We start from the raw sequence: 17539 nt of genomic DNA on the forward strand, positions 1-17539 counted from the left end.
CAACCCGTAGCTTGTGATTCCACCTTTGGATAGGGGTGCCCGGGACAAACTGTTGTTCGCATACATTCTTAACCATATAAGAGAAACCCTCCCTTTGTAACCATCCAAGTTCGAATTTGAAAGGATGTTTACGTGGAGGAGATGGAATCCCAGTTGTTCATCCAAGTATGGGTGATAGGTTAATAGGTAACACACATCTTATATCTTGTGTTACACCTTCAGGGCCAAAATCCCTATCAAATGCTGATATTCCACTACCATGCAATGGAGCACATATGATGAAGTACGTCTTTCAGGTGCTCAACATAGCATCGGACTTCTGACTGAGGTACTGCTGCCAGGCCTTGCCGGAGCCTTTTTCTTCATGCTGACGGCCATCTTCAGAGCAAACATTCTTGGGTCCATCATAGTAGAGAATGTACGTGTTAGCATTTGCGCGCTTCCAGTTGGCAGGGAACTTTAGATAATCGTCATAGAAGGCCAGAGTCATTGCCAATCTAATGTTGTCCCTGAAAATGGATGTTGGACATGGACAGAAATTGCGTTATAATATACCCCAAGTGAATCAATATGATTATATAATATATACTAAATATGAATATGAAGGTACAATTGCATACAAGTGTAAATTCTAATAGAGTTCAGATCACAACCAAGTAGACAAATGGGATTGAAGATGTAGACGTTGATGATGATGATGATGATGATGATGATGATGGAGATCGATATGTTGCCCTTCAAGATCCTAGTCTCCTCCTCCTTTTCTGTGTTGGTGGAGATGGTGATGGAGGCGGCGGCAGGAGGGCTCTGGCCCTAGGGCGTGGATGAATTATGTGCCTCTCATTAGCTCCTCCCCTTCTCAAATAGCAATATGGAGGTTGGTTTGACCTAGGGGCCGAATATATCTATCGAGCCTTCACAAATGTTGTTCCGTTTGACAAAACGGAGCCGATGGAGCCCCGTACGGACGTACGATACGGGCGGGCTCTACCCGTACCGATGTCGCTATTCTTATTGAACTTTCGTATATTGGACGCCATTTCTTCATACGAACTCCGATTTGGGTGTTCTTTGGCTCGTTGAACTCGTATGAACGAGTTCTAAAACACATGGCCTTAGATCTTAAATATAAGATGTTGGAAAATATCACTTTTCTTACACCTCATAGGCTAAGTCTGGTGCTTGTAATTCTCTCATCTTGTACCATCTTGGTCCATTTTGCCCCCTTTCTCCATGATTACCAATAACACCTAAATACATGTCAAGACAAGGGAAACATAATAAAATCATACTAAAACTACTAAATATGCAAAACTCATATGAAAGTGAATAAGAACTCGTAATTATGTAAACTAAGCATAGGTGTATCTACCTAGAGCATGAAATGAGTGACAATATGAATAATAGTATACTTAAAAACCTCAATAAAATAGTACTAAATTTCGAGCTATCATGCCCCTCTTCCATATGATAAAGAACCGCGACAGTAATGTCACTTCCCTTCGTACACTTTATCATACTTCAAATGGTAGTTCTCTCTAGTTCCTAAAGCAAATATTATGTGGCACAGTTCACATAATATCTAGAGAGAAAACTAACACACATTCATATATTAAAACCATAGATCATCTTTGCTTCATCTCATAGTCATGCTAGGGTCTCTCCATCTCCCCAAAAACAAAGGAACTACTCACACATGAAGGCAATCAAGACCATAGCAATAATATTGATGGGATATGAGAGTACAAATGAATACAAGTTAAGATCCACACTAGAGTTTGGATTGCAACCGAGTAGACGAAGGGGATCGGTGCTGGAGACGTGGATGATAATGATGATGATGGTGATGTAGATTGGCATTGAGACCTTCAAGATCCAAGTACCTTATCCTCTTAAGTGGTGGTGATGGATGGGATCACTAGTAGAAAACGGGTCTTTCGTTCGGAGCTACAAGGAGCCTTAGTCCTGGCTGTGATTTGATTCGGGACTATCGCTAGGGACCTTTAGTCCCGGTTGGTGACACAAAACAGGATTAAAGGTTCTGCGTTGGGTGCGGCAGGCCGCTAGCACCTTTAGTCCCGGTTGTTAACCCCAACCGGGACTAAATACCTTTTATTTGCGCCAAAACTAAGTTCTTTTTTATACTGTTATAATTTTTGATATTTGAAAGTGTTTGAATATGAATTTGAATAATTGTTGCATACTTTCGAATGTGAACAAACTTTGAACATGAAAAGTATTTTACTTTGGAGAAGCAATCCAAAACATTTTCTGTTTTGTATAATAATTAATCTAACTATTCAAACCATTAACCAAGCCCACGCTCCGATTTCAAGTTGACGACTTGACGTGTGAGGTCACTGTCCATTAACTTCATCGTGGAGGCGTTCACGGGCTTGCGGGGAAATTTCCCGGGGCGGAACTTCCGAAGATGTCCTAGGGCGTGTGCACCAACGACATCTTTGAGAAGTTCCGCCACGGGAGATTTCCCAACCCTTTCCTCGAAGATGTAAGATATTAATACTGCAGATGGTTGGCTTGTTTTTTGCTAGTTATATAGAGGTTGTGACGTACCATAGGGAGATTCCCCAACACTGTTAGAGGAGATGGAGACTTTAACGGGCTTGCGAGAAAATTTTCCTGAGGCGGAACTTCCGAAGATGTCCTAGGGTGTGTGCACCAACGACATCTTCGAGGAAGTTACGCCACGGGAGATTTCCCAACCCTTTCCTCGAAGATGTAAGATATTAACACTGGAGATGGTTGGCTTGTTTTCTCTAGTTAAATAGAGGTTGTGACGTACCATAGGGAGATTCCCCAACACTGTTAGAGGAGATGGAGGCTTTCACGGGCTTGCGGGGAAATTTTCCCGAGGCTTTCAATGTCCCAGGACGTGTGCACCAACGACATTTTCGAGAAGCTCCACCACGGGAGATTTCCCAACCCTTTCTCCTGGCCATGGGGACGAAGCTCCCTACCTTTTGGTTGGCTTGTTTAGCTGCTTGCGATTAGCGACGCTCCTTTTATAGGCCGGTCGCCGCTTCCTCCTTCGTCTTGTTCCTATGACATGACGTCGTGCGCTACATGCCTTATCTCGCCGAGCAGTGCGTCCGTCCACGCGTCCTTATCCCACCGACAATTTTGTTAGATGACACTGAAAATCCACCTTTAGTCCCGGTTGCACCCACCAAACGGGACTAAAGGTTGGCCTGCTAAAAAACCCTTTAGTCTCGGTTGGTTCCTCCGACAAGATGTCATGCGCCACATGCCTTATCTCGCCGAATGGTGCGTCCACGCACGCGTCCTTATCCCAACGATAGTTTTGGCATTAAAAATCCACCTTTACTCCCAGTTACACCCACCAAACAGGACTAAAGGTTGGCTTCCTCTTCTTCTTCCTCCTCCTCATCTTCATCGACGTCATCCACGATGAAGCCATGCTTCTCGTACTCGTTTTGTCCCTCCTCTGCTCACCACCATCTCTGGCTTCCTCTTCTTCCTCCTCCTCATCTTCATCGGTGTAATCCACGATGAAGCCATCCTTCAAGTACTCGTTTTGTCCCTCCTCTACTCACCACCAGCTCTAGCTTCCTCTTCTTCCTCCTCCTCATCTTCATCGGCGTCATTCACGATGAATCCATCCTTCTCGTACTCGTTTTGTCACTCCTCTGCTCACCACCATCTCTGGCTTCCTCTTCTTCCTCATCATCTTCATCGGCATCATCCACGATGAAGTCATCCTTCTCGTACTCGTTTTGTCCCTCCTCTGCTCACCACCAGCTCTGGCTTCCTCTTCTTCCTCCTCCTCATCTTCATCGGCGTCATCCTCGATGAATCCATCCTTCTCGTACTCGTTTTGTCCCTCCTCTACTCACCACTAGCTCTGGCTTCCTCTTCTTCCTCCTCATCGACATCATCCACGATGAAGTCATCATTCTCGTACTCGTTTTGTCTCTCCTCTGCTCACCACCAGCTCTGGCTTCCTCTTCTTCCTACTCCTCATCTTCATCGGCGTCATCCACGATGAAGCCATCCTTCTCGTACTTGTTTTGTCCCTCCTCTGCTCACCACCAGCTCTGGCTTCCTCTTCTTCCTCCTTCCCATCTTCATCAGTGTCATCCACGATGAAGCCATCCTTCTTGTACTCGTTTTGCCCCTTCTTTGCTCACCATCAGCTCTGGCTTCCTCTTCTTCCTCTTCCTCTTCGTCATCTTCATCAACGTCATCCACAATGGAGCCATCCTTCTCGTACTCATTTTGTCCCTCCTCTGCTCACTACCAGCTCTGGCTTCCTCTTCTTCCTCCTCCTCATCTTCATCGGCGTCTTCCACGATGAAGCTATCCTTCTCGTACTCGTTTTGTCCCTCATTTGCTCACCATCAGCTCTGGCTTCCTCTTCTTCCTCTTCCTCATCTTCATTGGCGTCATCCACGACGAAGGCATCCTTCTCGTACTTTAGAAAACAGAAAATGATTTTCTATTATTTTTCTAAATTAAATCATTTTTCATGTTGAAAGTTTTGCTAGATTTTAAATTATGCAGAACATATGAGTTAATGCATTTTTAATTGAAAAATGGCAAAATGGTTAATAGTTGGGCTAGTTAGAACATTTATTTTAGAAATAGAAAATGATTTTGGATTATTTTTCTAAATTAAAACATTTTCATGTTGAAAGTTTTGCTATATTTTAAATTATACAGAAGTTATTTTAACTCATATTCTAACATTTTGCAAAATGTCAAAAAGGTGGAAAAATTGAAAACGCCCCAAAAAAGGACCTTTTATTTTGGTTGGTTCCTCCAACCGAGACTAAAGGTCATTTGCGCGCGCGAACAGAAGCGGCGGCTGAAAATACATTTTAGTCCCGGTTGAAGATTCCAACCGGAATATTAGACCCTTTAGTTCCGGTTGGAGATACCAACCAGGACTAAAGGTCATAGGGTATAAAATTGGCTCTTCTTCCTCCCGGTTCATCCCAGTAATATTTGAATCAGGTAGTACTGATTTTATCTTGTTGAAGGGCAACTCATCATTGCCTCCTTCATGTGTCAACAAAGTGAAGGATACATCTGGTGGATTACTGTCAAACAAACAAAAACGGAACATGATGGCTATATAAGACACTAAAAAACACGCAAAGCTGCGATTCTGTCATTAACTCTCTATATATCATTAGTGGTGCAATGAGCACATAAGTTAAACTATACAGTACCAAAGGCATTTATCACTATAGTTTCCGTGGCCACCATGGCTACACGGAAATGTGAAATAGTCATGAAGTTTATCATGCATAACAAAGAAAGTTATAGATCAGTTACAACAAATTCTTTTTTTTTTTTTGAGAGGAGTTACAACAAATTCTGGCAGCTAAAGTTCACTGCTAATCTGTTACCATGGCAAATCCTCAGAGCAAAATTACTGAAACACAAGTGAAACGCATAGAGATAACCTTGACAGGGTGGAGTTTCTCAGCAGAGAAGAGTACGAAGATCCAGACAGCTTATCCAGGAGATGATATTCACACCTGCAACCTGGTGATCCTGCAGGAAATCGTTATCAGTGCAAACGATGCCACGTCTGAAAGAAATGCTATAAAAGTGCAGTAAAATAATAGATGCAAAGTCAGTTTTGACACTACATTGCTAATGTCTATTCTCAATTTGTTGTTTCCATTCCAAATTTGTCCTTCAGATTTTTTTAAAAATGGATGAAACGGAAGCCAAATTGCATCCACCAAATTTCCCCATCCCAGAAGCGAAGTGCATTTCTCAATTGGCAGGTAGCTATGAAAATGGCATATCCCAGTATATGAATCACATATGCTAGCTATGCCATGATCTGGAGTTCTGGGCTGTGGAGGCGAAGTGTGGAGAAATTAATTAGCAGGGAATACACAGCTCTGGCAATGCAAACGACACGAGTAGAACAGACAGTCGAGACAGGCACGAGGAAACCGCGGCAGACACGAGTAGAACAGACAGTCGAGACAGGCACGAGGAAACCGCGGCAGACACGAGTAGAACAGACACGAGTAGAACAGACAGTAGTACCGCGGCGTGGAGCGAGGGGTCGATGGGGATCCAGTTGCGGCCGCGGTCTTAGTGGAGGCGGAAGTGGGTGGCCGGCAGGAACTGGAGGCCCCCGAGCACGAGGATGGCGGCGACGGCCAGCATCTGCATCCCCGGCCACGCCCGCGGCGCCGGCTCGACGTCGCAGTGGATTACGCGCTGGGGCTGCTGCGCCCCCTCGCCCCTCGCGTTCGCGGCGGCCGGCTCGGGCCGGCGCTGGAGGCCTTCCATGGCGGGGCGGAGGAGGGTCGACGGGAGGGCGGTGTTCGAACTCCAAGTCGTCGTCGCTGTGGAGTTTGTAGACGAGTCGGGGGCTCTTGGTGCGAGGCCGGCCTGGCCGTTTTCCTGTGTTCTTTTTCTGGGTTTCTGGATCTTTGTGGCGATCGGGCGGTTCGATTTATGTATTTTGGTTTTACAATTCGTCGTGTCATCCCAAGAAAAAGCCTGTACACCAGCTGAGAATGCATAGCTTATTCGAAACAAGAGATTTTTAGAGAGTTTTGTATAAGGTAGGTTTGCCACAAGAAACCTTTTGACCAAGTCTTTCCCATTGTGGTTTTGCAAGAGCAGAGTCAACATTTGCTTCTTCTTCCTCGCCTCTGGTAGCAAAGTGGAGCTAACCGGCGACGCTAATGAAAGAGATCGCAAATGGAGAGACAAGTTAGGAGTGAGGACTCACAATGCAAACAATGAAAAAGGAGGTCAGGGGTATGTGAGTTGGAAGTTGAGATTTCAAGATAGTTGGTTGAATATCTAGTGGATCGAGATAATTGAATAGAATCGGATGCTTGTACTAATACTAGAGCCAATTGAATGGTTGAAGTTAAAATATTCAAGTCTTCGACCAAACACGCCCGCACAATAAATGACATGACTGGCTGCCTACACAACCTCTTCGAGCATGGATACATTTCGACCAATTACATACATATTCCTTATTTTGTTCTCCGCCATCTCCCGGTTCTTATATATAATGTAGGTTTTTGGCGCTAACTATTTCCAAAGAACATGCGTAGTACACACAAACACTATTGCTCGAGCGTATTGATAGGAACATGTTTGAGACTCTTAGGAATGGTTGGCAGCGGGAGCACTAGTAGAAGCTTCATCGTAGAGCTATGTTTGCACAAAGTGGAATAGAGTTGATAGTTCTATGTTTATGTAATCAAGATATTAGCAACATCCATTTAGAACTACCACTGTAGTATATAGCCGGTGGTCCAATGCACTAGGTTTGAACTTAGAACACGTTTCTTGGCTTGTCAAGTTGCGTCCTGTTAATGGTGTTGAGCATGTTGTTGTAGTAGTTTAAAAACTAGGCCGAATCAATGATTAATAGGCCGATAAATCGCTACTAATAGCCTGATTGTGTCGATTACCTATAATCGCTTGTGTTAGTCCTTTAACCCAATTAATTACTTTGACAATGTGATTACTAGGAATATTCCAGATTAATTATTCCACTTTGGTCAATAAAGTTGCAGAATTTTCAAAGCAGATTGTCCGTCCATCCAGCCGCTTCCCCATACAAATCAAGTAGGTGTTTAGAAGCTTTAACTCGATTCTCGCCTTCAGGAGCTCGAATCCCGCCTTCACTGAACAATTGCTCACTGTTACCGACCAGACCTTGGATACAAGATCTCGGCCGCCTTGAGGAGCTTGTCGAAGAGCTCAGGACGCCTTGAAATAGGGTAGGTGGTTGAGGTGCAATAGTAACAGTTCCTAGGTAGGTCGCGGGAAAAGAGAAAGTTCAGAGGACAAAGTAGGAGAAGCGAAATAAAGGAACATGGTGTCGGTTTCTATCCCCTTTGTTGCTCATGACCTAGAAGATTAGGTCTAAGAGGAGAAGCGTACATGTTTTATTGTGATTTTGGGCTCTAGAAAAGTAGGGTAGGCATAAGGATACCTTTCCACCATTTGTTTCTTTCTTATATAGACATATTTTGGTGCTAATTTATGTAGGTTGCACCGATTAATAGCTGACCGATTAAATCAGTTAATTGTCCGAATTCTGATTATTCACTACTCCCAAGCCGATCAAGCAGTTAACGATTACTGATTTTCTTACCATCATCACGTGATGTTAATGGCCGTTTTTCTCTGTTCTTTTATGGGTTTCTAGATCTTGTGGCGATCGGGCAGTTCGATTTGTGTAATGGTGCCAAGATTTTGGTTTTACAATTCGTCGTGTCATCCTAAGGAAAATCATGTACACTAACGCTGAGAATGCATAGCTTATTCGGAACAAGAGATTTTTAGAGAGTTTTTTATAAGGTAGTTCTCCCACAAGAAACTTTTTAACCAAGTCCTTTCAATTGTGGTTTTGCAAGAGCAGAGTCAGCATTTTATTCTTCTTCCTCCCCTCTGGTAGCAAGGTGGAGCTAGCGGGCGACACCAATAGAAGATTCGCAAATGGAGATCAAATTAGGAGTGGGGGCTCACAATGCTGACGATGAAAGAGGAGACCGGAGGCGTGGGAGTTGGAAGTTGAGATTTCAGGATAGTTGATTGACCGTGCACAACCACTTCGAACATGGATACACTTCAATCACTTGCATACACTATTCACACACGCACTATTGCTCGAGCGCATTGATAGGAAGACGTTTAAGAGTGTTAGAAATGGTAGGCAGCAGGACGTATAGAGAGGACTATGTTCACGCAAAGTGGTATACATTTCATAGTTCTATCTTCATGTAATAAAGATATTATCAACATCAATTTAGACATATGCAGTATAGATAGGTGGTCTAATGCATTAGGTTCAAACTTAGAGCATATGTTTATTGGCTAGTCAAGTTACATCATATTACTAGTGTTGATCATGTTCTTGCACAATCATGTAGTAGGCACAATGTCATTGGACATGCACGCGGGTCATGTCTTTAGTTCCATGGTGAACTCGGTGGCAGAAAATAGCATTCGATATTTGAGGACTGGTAATGGTGGTTCGAGTCCTGGCGGTGATGAGGTATTTGCTTGGTGATTCGTGACTTGAAGCAGTGGCATCTACAAGTGGGAGCGACAACACATGAGAAATTCAAAGTCTAAACTTGCAGGGTGAAAACCTAAGATCTCGTCTTAATTGGCTGTGTCTGGCAATGGTTTGTTGAAGGTATTGTTTTGTGAGTGTGGACTTTCTCCCGAATGAAACCTATAATTTATGATCAGGGCGATAACGATGCTTGTGCACTGTTCCCTTCTTGAATGCATCACAGTTGGAGAAGAGGGATTTCTGGTGCTGTTTTGGTAGTGTTTGGTACGCTATTACAAGAAACAAATCACTGGGCTTTTCTTTCATGTAATTCTTTTTTTTTGCTGTATGCATCGGTATTGCCATTATAGCACTGCGTTATTACAGAAGATAGGTGTAATTGGTATCTTCGTGATATTAATATATTTCATTTATTGAAAATAATTATTAAAAGACTTCAAAGATAATCAAAGAAAGGAGATCTAAGAGCGAAAACTCATCGGCGCTCTTGAGCACCAGTGAGCTCGGTTTTTGAAAATTTTGAAATTTTTTCTTTTTGGTCTCAAAAAGTTCAGCAAAAATACGTAGATAGATATGTACATAGAAATTGCACGCCTGCAATTTTATTTAAAAATACATTGTATTTTGGGAAATACAAAAAAGACAAATTTCTGACAGTATATAGGCGCTATATACGTGTATTTTTCTCAGAAATTTGTTTTTTTCACAGGTCAAAACATTACGAGTTTTCTACCTAAACTTTGCATGGATATACACACCATATACCATATATATGTATTCCCAAAATAAAATTTGAATTTTTTTGAAACTCAAAAATACAAATTTTAAGTTTTTCAAAAGGAGGGCACATTGGTGCCCAGGTGCACTGAATTTGCTTCCAAGATCTAAAAGACACTTAATAAATTCTCTAAACCCTTTAGTATTTTTCCATCTCAATTTCTGCAACCACGGTTTTTGATTGACAGGTACTTGTGGTTGTGGTATTGCAATCTCAATATTTGCGTGTGTTTGGTCAATAGAATCCATCCCATCTCTCTTCAATAACATTCATCCGTAAATTTTCTGCTAGACTAAGAATACATGTCTACAACCGAGCATGCCCACAAATAATGACATAATTGTGTGCACCAACTCTCGAATGTCGGTACAGCTCAACCTCCTACGCACAGGGTCATTATTATTCTCCACCATGTCACACTTCTTATATAAGGTTTTTTTTTTTTTCCACTGCTACCTCTTTCTTATGAATGTCAATTGTATGCTGAAATGACATTGCCCAAACGTGTCGATGGAAAATGGAAAAGAGGACTAGGAATGGTAGGCAATGGGAGCACCAAAAACACTGATGTCCTACGTTTCCGTTTGCACAAAGTGATATGCATATCACTGCTATATCTCGATGTGGTCATGCTGTTAGTAACATCCAGTGTGAATCAATCGAAAAGAGAGGGTCTCCCGGAACATGTCTACCATGTCACGGATCATCTTACACAAAAACAAGAATGATGCGCTTCCTGGATTGGGACCACGGCGAAACATCTCAGATTCCTCAGGTTCGAAGAGCAAGCTCGTGCTCATAGGTCTTGTGGGTCGCCAGCTCTCGAAGTTTTTTTTTAAAGAGAAGGCCCTTGGCCCAGCTTTATAAATAAAGCGACGACATCCAACAATATCCGATACAACAAGCAAACCGATAAGACTAGAGAGCTACCCAAACACATGGGCGACACAGCGATCCCCCTGGATCCTAGGAGACTAAGCATAAGGACATATAAGAAGTCCAACAGTCATCATACATAACCCTGAAGCGGGGCGAATAGATAGTCTGATAAGAGGTAAAACCGAAGCTCAGGTCCTAGCTCTTGCATGTAGCCTCCTAACCTCGCGCAGCACCTCGTCCAGCAACGCCCTGTCCCTCGGTCTGACCAACACCCTCTAGCACTGCATGTGTCGTGACATATGAAAGATAGCATCAGCGGGGTGTCTAATCAGAGTTCCTTCAATAGTAAGCTTGTTACGTATATTCCATAAAGCCCAGCATTGGGCCGCAAACGTACGAAGGGGACCCGGTAGCCCTTGCGCGAGCGCAATGAAATCTCCAGCCCCTGCCGGGTTCCAAGAAGTACCCAGAAGCTCCCTAGCTCCTGCCCACATGAACCTTGCCAAGTAACAAGCAAAGAAGATATGGTTGCAGTCCTCTGGTTCCCCACAGAGGCTGCAAAGGCCATTGGAGGGGCCTCGCCGTCTAGCCACCTGATCGCTAGAGGGAAGTCTACTCCGGATAAGTTGCCAGAGGAATACTTTAATCCTTGGAGGTACGCGAGTCCGCCAGACCTCCTTGAAGTGGGTGACTGTTGCCCCCTGCGTCAGTCCAAGATACATGGACTTGGAGGAGAAGGTGCCCGAAGGTTCTAGGGACCATGACACCTCGTCCGGCAAGTCCGAAACCGGGAGCGCCTGAACCTCACGGCATAGGTTGTCCCATTCAACCATCTCGGCTAAGCTGAATTGCCGTCGAAAGCGCAAGCGCCATTCCCCCGGCGATCCCACCGTGGTTTTCGCCGCACGCACCGTGACAAACGGTTGATCGCAGCAGCTAAAAATCCGCGGGAAACGAGCCGACAGAGGTCCCGACCCTGTCCACCAATCTAGCCAAAAATAGGTACGCAACCCATTATTGACTTTGTGTTTGGCGCCTAATTTGAAATGACACTTGATCTTTTGTATGGCATTCCAGAATTGGGAGCCCTTGGTGGGGACGGCTCGCGAAAAAAGTCCCTACCCAACAGATACTTCGCGTTAATAAGGTCCGCCCAAAGACCCATATCGCCTTGATAGATCTTCCAGATCCACTTAAGCATAAGGGCGATGTTCATGAGCCTGGTGTTCAAGATCCCCAAGCCCCCAAAGGCCTTAGGCTTGCACACCGAGGCCCAGTCCACCATGTGGTACTTCCGCTTGTCCCCCACTCCTTCCCAAAAGAAGCGGCACCTATGTTTGTCCATGGCACTGTGAGTGGAGTCATGTAGCAGGTATATGCCCATGGCAAACAGAGGCAGGCTCGAGAGGCAGGAGTTGGTAAGCTCCAGCCTCCCAGCCGAGGACAAGAAGAGTCCTTGCCATGGGTCAACCCTATGACCCACCTTGTCAGGGAGGAAGCCCCAGTCAGCCAGCTCTCGAAGTTGCTCTTTATTAATATATATTGTGACAAACCTTTTGCCGTCTTTCATAAAGCATATAATTAGATGGTAAGATTTCATGGAGAAAACATTATCAGAGTAGAAAGACTAATCAGGCGGTGAAAATATCTGGAGCCTTCAGCAAATTGAAAACTAACTAAATTTGAGCCATCTAATAATCATCCAATGATCAGTATTGTCACCGTGTTCAGCGGTAAAATACTGTCAGCCCGCTCAGCCTCCACCGTGTTCCGCCTCACCCATGTTAACTCTGTTCGTCTCTGCCTCCAAAACATCCTCAGAAGGAAACTGCCTCTCTAGTCGCTACCTCCAAATCATCCTCAGAAGGAAACTGGTTGACAATTGGTTTCCCCACCTTGCTAACAGATCCGCTCAAAACGAAATCCCCTCAATCGAGACTCAACTCCATCTTCATCAATTGGCAAGCCGCCGCTATACATCATCTTGCACGCCGCCTCCGCATCCAATTAATCCTAGCGATCGGCACGACCTGCCGCCGCTGACATCGGGCCCCTCCTCAAAGGGCTGCATCAGCGATGGCGAGCAGACTCCCGTGAGGTTCGTGTATTTCTCCCCTATGATTTTCTTGCCAGTTCGAGAAAAGTTTTGGGGACTGGAGTTGGTGTTGTCACGTCTGTCACCGTCCACCGCCGCAGCGACGCCCTTGACCAACGCGGCCCTCGCCGTTCCGCCTCCACGTTGTCGTGTTCCAGAATGCCGCCTCCCTGCCCGTCGTGAGGACGCTTCCGCCCCGTACCCAACTCGATGGCGTTTGGCTCCCCCAAGGCGGCGGGCTCTCATCCCTATTTCCTGCACACAAAAAGGTACCTGAAATTGCATATGTCCGTATCACTTGCATGTTTAATTATTTGCCAGAAAGGTCATTAGCTATGTCTGCATAACTTGCAGATTGAAGGAAGCGAAGTCCTTTTTTGAAGCAAAAGGCAGACGTGGACAAGTTTTTTATGTTTCTCTGATTTGGATTATATATCATATACAAAGTAGTATAAGATTTTGCTGTCTTATGTATTACTTTTTTTGCAGATAGATAGGGATTAGTTTTGAGAATAACCATTGTATCCGAAGAGCTTAATGCCTACACACGTAAAATAGGGCAAGACCAATTCGGTATGTTCACAGCCTTAAACAGAAATATGTTATGATGATAGGCAATAAAATGCAAGATTATTCCTTGTGGCAAACAGAGACAACCATTTCTATATTTACTTCTATGGTTTAAAAATCAGAAATTTGTGTTTCTTTTATAGACGGAGGGGGTATACCTTAAGAGGAAGCAAAAATATGCATGTCATCCTCCAAGTGCGCTCCATTTCAGGACATAACCAACAGGCAAAACTAAGGTGATAACAACATTCGTTGCTTTGAACTTGCTGCAAATTGTGCCATATATGCATATCCTAAAGAGGTGAAAAGGCAGATGAATCGAGAATATTATGCAAAAAATAAAGATAAGATTTAATTTGATGCTATCACTATATTGAAATCTTATATATCCCGGATAAAATAAGGTAGACATATGTTTGTTCACAATCTTTGATGCTATCAATGCCCTCTAGATTCATGTGAAAATTATTGAATGGTTACTTCTGGTATGCTGAATGTGAAGATTTTGCAAGATAGTGATAATCTAATGTACGTGTATTGCCATTTCCAGGAAAGTTTAGACTTGTCATGAATTGAGGTATGCATATTTGCATCTATTTTGCAGCAGCGGTCCAAGGATGATCACTAGCAGTATTTTTAAAAACCAAAAGTATTTATACACTGGAGATTTAGCTTATTTTTCCTTTTTCAAATTGAGATTTAGCTTATTTTTTCATTGAGGCTAGACATTTTCAAAATAGAATGACGTTCTTTTATCTCATATCTCCATCGAATTATACTTGAGAAGTAGGTGTTTTATTGGCGCTACTATTGATAAATGTGTATTCCCAACTATTTTTCAGTGGGAATTTACCATGAAAGCAGAAAGTACTATTTGTTATGAGAGTGTCAAGCAAGGGTTACTTTGTATTTCTGAATATTTGTTTTCCTTCATAATTCACCAAGGGTGCTATCTCTTTATTTTCTTCTTAAATCTTATGTAGGAGAGATTGAGTGAAGGAAATGGCTTTCCAGGGACCAACAACTACACTTAAATTCTCAGGCATGGCACTCCTTATGGTGTAGAAACATACAGGTTAGACAGTTGTTTAGCTTTTAGGTGTGATTGGTAACCAATCACTCTTGGTCCCATATTACTCTTTTCGTCGACGTTTCTCATTTTAAACCTTCTCTTTTCTCTTATTTCTTTCTTGGACTTAAGTCAGCTTCAACAGTGAAATAAGACAGTATAAAGCCATTGGGATCGGTCTACTCCGTGCTTTTTTTGTTATTTGTAATATAATTTAGCAATAAATGTATTTAAGCTTGAGTGATAGACTTTCTGGATTGATTTTTACTGGAGTGAACATCAAAGATTTTGCTACAATACAAATTGTATGTGTATAAATTTGCAATGCTTGCAAGATGTGTCTGCCATGTTTGCATTACTCTTTCACACATGCCGGATTAAAAAATTCGAAAAGAACGATGCTACAAAGGATGGAAAATAAATTCATAAGCGTGGGCCAGCAAGTTTTGGCAACGGCTGTGTCTGTGGGGTGTGGGTGGGGGGGGGGGGGGGGGGTGGATACTGCTCAATTAAAAATAGGACAAGGTATTTTACCCAATATTCTAGGGCTAGTGAAAATTTCATTGTAAAAACTAAAATGCCTTTGAAGTTCTTTTTGCTGGGATAATACCTTTCAAATATACGAATAAAATTTAAAATTTGGTTGCGGAAGGAAAAAAAAATACATGACATCAGATTTAGGAGTACTCTCCACACGTGAAAAATCGTAATCTTGCCCCTTCTTCTTTCCACAACCAGACATGCAAGGAACAAACACGCAAAATACACTTGTACAGAAAATGCCATCACATGCTGCTGAAATAGCCTACCCACATGGTTTAGCAAACCATCACTCGTCTAAATAAAAGCTTTCGAGGGAATCAGTCAAGGTGCCGACAGTCATCATGTCGTTGGCACAACTAGAATTGCCGCCGGCACAACCCTCTACCGACGGCACCTCGCCGTCAGCATAATATGTTGTCGGCGTAGACCCATTTGCCGTCGACATAGGTTGGCTGTCGGCACAGCATCCTGTGTCGACGGCTCGGCATAGAACTAACGACCGTTTGGCAATTCTGACTTAAATTTCTTTTAAAAAATAATTCAAGTTTTTTAATCTCTCACAAGGATCATTTTAACTCTAACTACACTTAATAAGTGTCACATTCTACTTGTGATCAAACTTCCAGCTTCCATGAAAGAAATGACACTTTGTTGATAATACTACCGTATCAATCCTATTAATCCCTATTTCTTAACGTTGCACCTCTTTATTATTTTGAATTCCAAATAATTACTTATGTAAAATGGATAAGTACGGAAATTCAATTCGGCTCCCGGGTGCGTATGCTCCCTCTACCAACAAAACATATTTCGAAGTGTGGAAAAATTTTGACAAAAAATTCTACATGTACATCTCCATAATATATGTGTATGCGTCAAGTTTCACAAAAAAATAATATTTTTTGTGGCCTATGTAAAAAAGAGAAAACTTATCCTGTGAAAAGTATTGTTTTCAGCACTGATTTTTGTCTTTTTTACACACGTCACATGATAAGTTCATTTTTTATGAAACGACTTTGTGAGCGCGTAGCACGTGAAGATGTACGTGCGAATTTTTTGTTTCAATTTTTTTGAAATTTAAAATAGGTGTAAGATACATTTCAAAATATAGGGAGCATATGATCCCATGTTCCAAAACACCACTCCCATATTAATCTTGAATTCAAATGATAATAAAATTATTTTATTTTTTGTCCTTTTCTATTTAATATGGAATAATTAATATCTTTAAATCTGTAAATCAGAATTTGACAAATATTATGTTTAAATCGCTCGAAAAATGAGAGGAATCCAAATATGACATCTATATCATATTTTGAACCTGAAAGTGATTTTTCCGGAAAATCATGAGCATTAGATCATATACCTGCAGTTCAAATCTGATCGACTTCCTACCGATTTGGCAGGAATTTGTCTTTTTTCGCGAGGGGTGGGCGAAAATATTTAAGATAGCCCGGTTGGGAAATTGTGCATGTAAGGTGGTCTAGTATTTTTCTAAAATGGGGTGGTTCCATTGTGAAACTTTCATTTGGTGGTTGGTTCACAAAACACCTCTTTTTGGGACTCGAAAAATAGAAAATAACTTTTTGGTGCGACGAAAAAGAAATCTTCCTCCTACAACATTGTTCGCCATCCCAAGATACAGATGTGCGCAGAATATGGACACATTATCACAAACTATGCCACAAATCTAGCCATAACTTTGGTCATTCAGCCTAAAAGCCTTGAAACATCGAACATGATAGCTCATTTCTGAGAAGGTTTTTTTGAGATATTTGCAATATTGCAAGTTTGATATTTTTCCTTTCAACTATGTCACATAATATGACACCATGTGAAGGTTTTTCATTGTTTTGATCATTTTTTTGAATTGCTTATGCCCATTTCAAACTATGGTCAAAACGGTGATGATTATTAACTCAGGGATGAGCCTCGCTAAACATGCAGTGGATCACTGATGAAATAGCATATTGTGAACCAAAAAATGATATTTCCGAAAAATCATGAGCATTAGATCATGTATTTGTAGTTCAAATCTGACTGACTTCCTACTAACTAGGTAGGAATTTGTCAGAAATTGTGTATGTAAGGTGGTCTAATATTTTTGAAAAATGGTGTGGTACCATTGTGAAACTTTCATTTGGTGGTTTCTTCACAAAACACCCCATTTTTGGGACTCGGAAAATGGAAAATAGATTTTTTGTGGGACGTAAATGAAAGTTTCCTCTAGCAACATTGTTCTCCATCCTAAGATGCACATGTGTGCACAATATAGGCACAATATCACAAACTATGCGACGATTCTAGCCATAATATTGGCCATAAAAAATCGCACATGATAGCTCATTTTTTAAAAGTTTTTTTTAGATATTTTCAATATTCCAAGTTTGATATTTTTCCAAGATAGATCTTATTTTTTTTAATTTTTTGATATATTATTTGTATTTTTCTGAATTATAATGATTTAGTTATGATTTTTCTAAGATTAATGTGGTAAAATAGAAAATAGATTTGCCGACGGCTTTGCTGTCGGCACAGGGC

At 42.1% G+C, this 17539-nt stretch overlaps 1 pseudogene; it reads right to left on the bottom strand.

The window, feature by feature from the left end:
• The window catches only part of LOC127346807 (uncharacterized), a 76939-nt pseudogene extending 70497 nt beyond the window's left edge, over positions 1 to 6442 (bottom strand).
• Between the last annotated feature and the right edge of the window lie 11097 nt (positions 6443 to 17539).

The sequence above is a fragment of the Lolium perenne genome, chromosome 4, assembly GCF_019359855.2.
Source record: "Lolium perenne isolate Kyuss_39 chromosome 4, Kyuss_2.0, whole genome shotgun sequence".
NCBI lineage: Eukaryota > Viridiplantae > Streptophyta > Magnoliopsida > Poales > Poaceae > Lolium > Lolium perenne.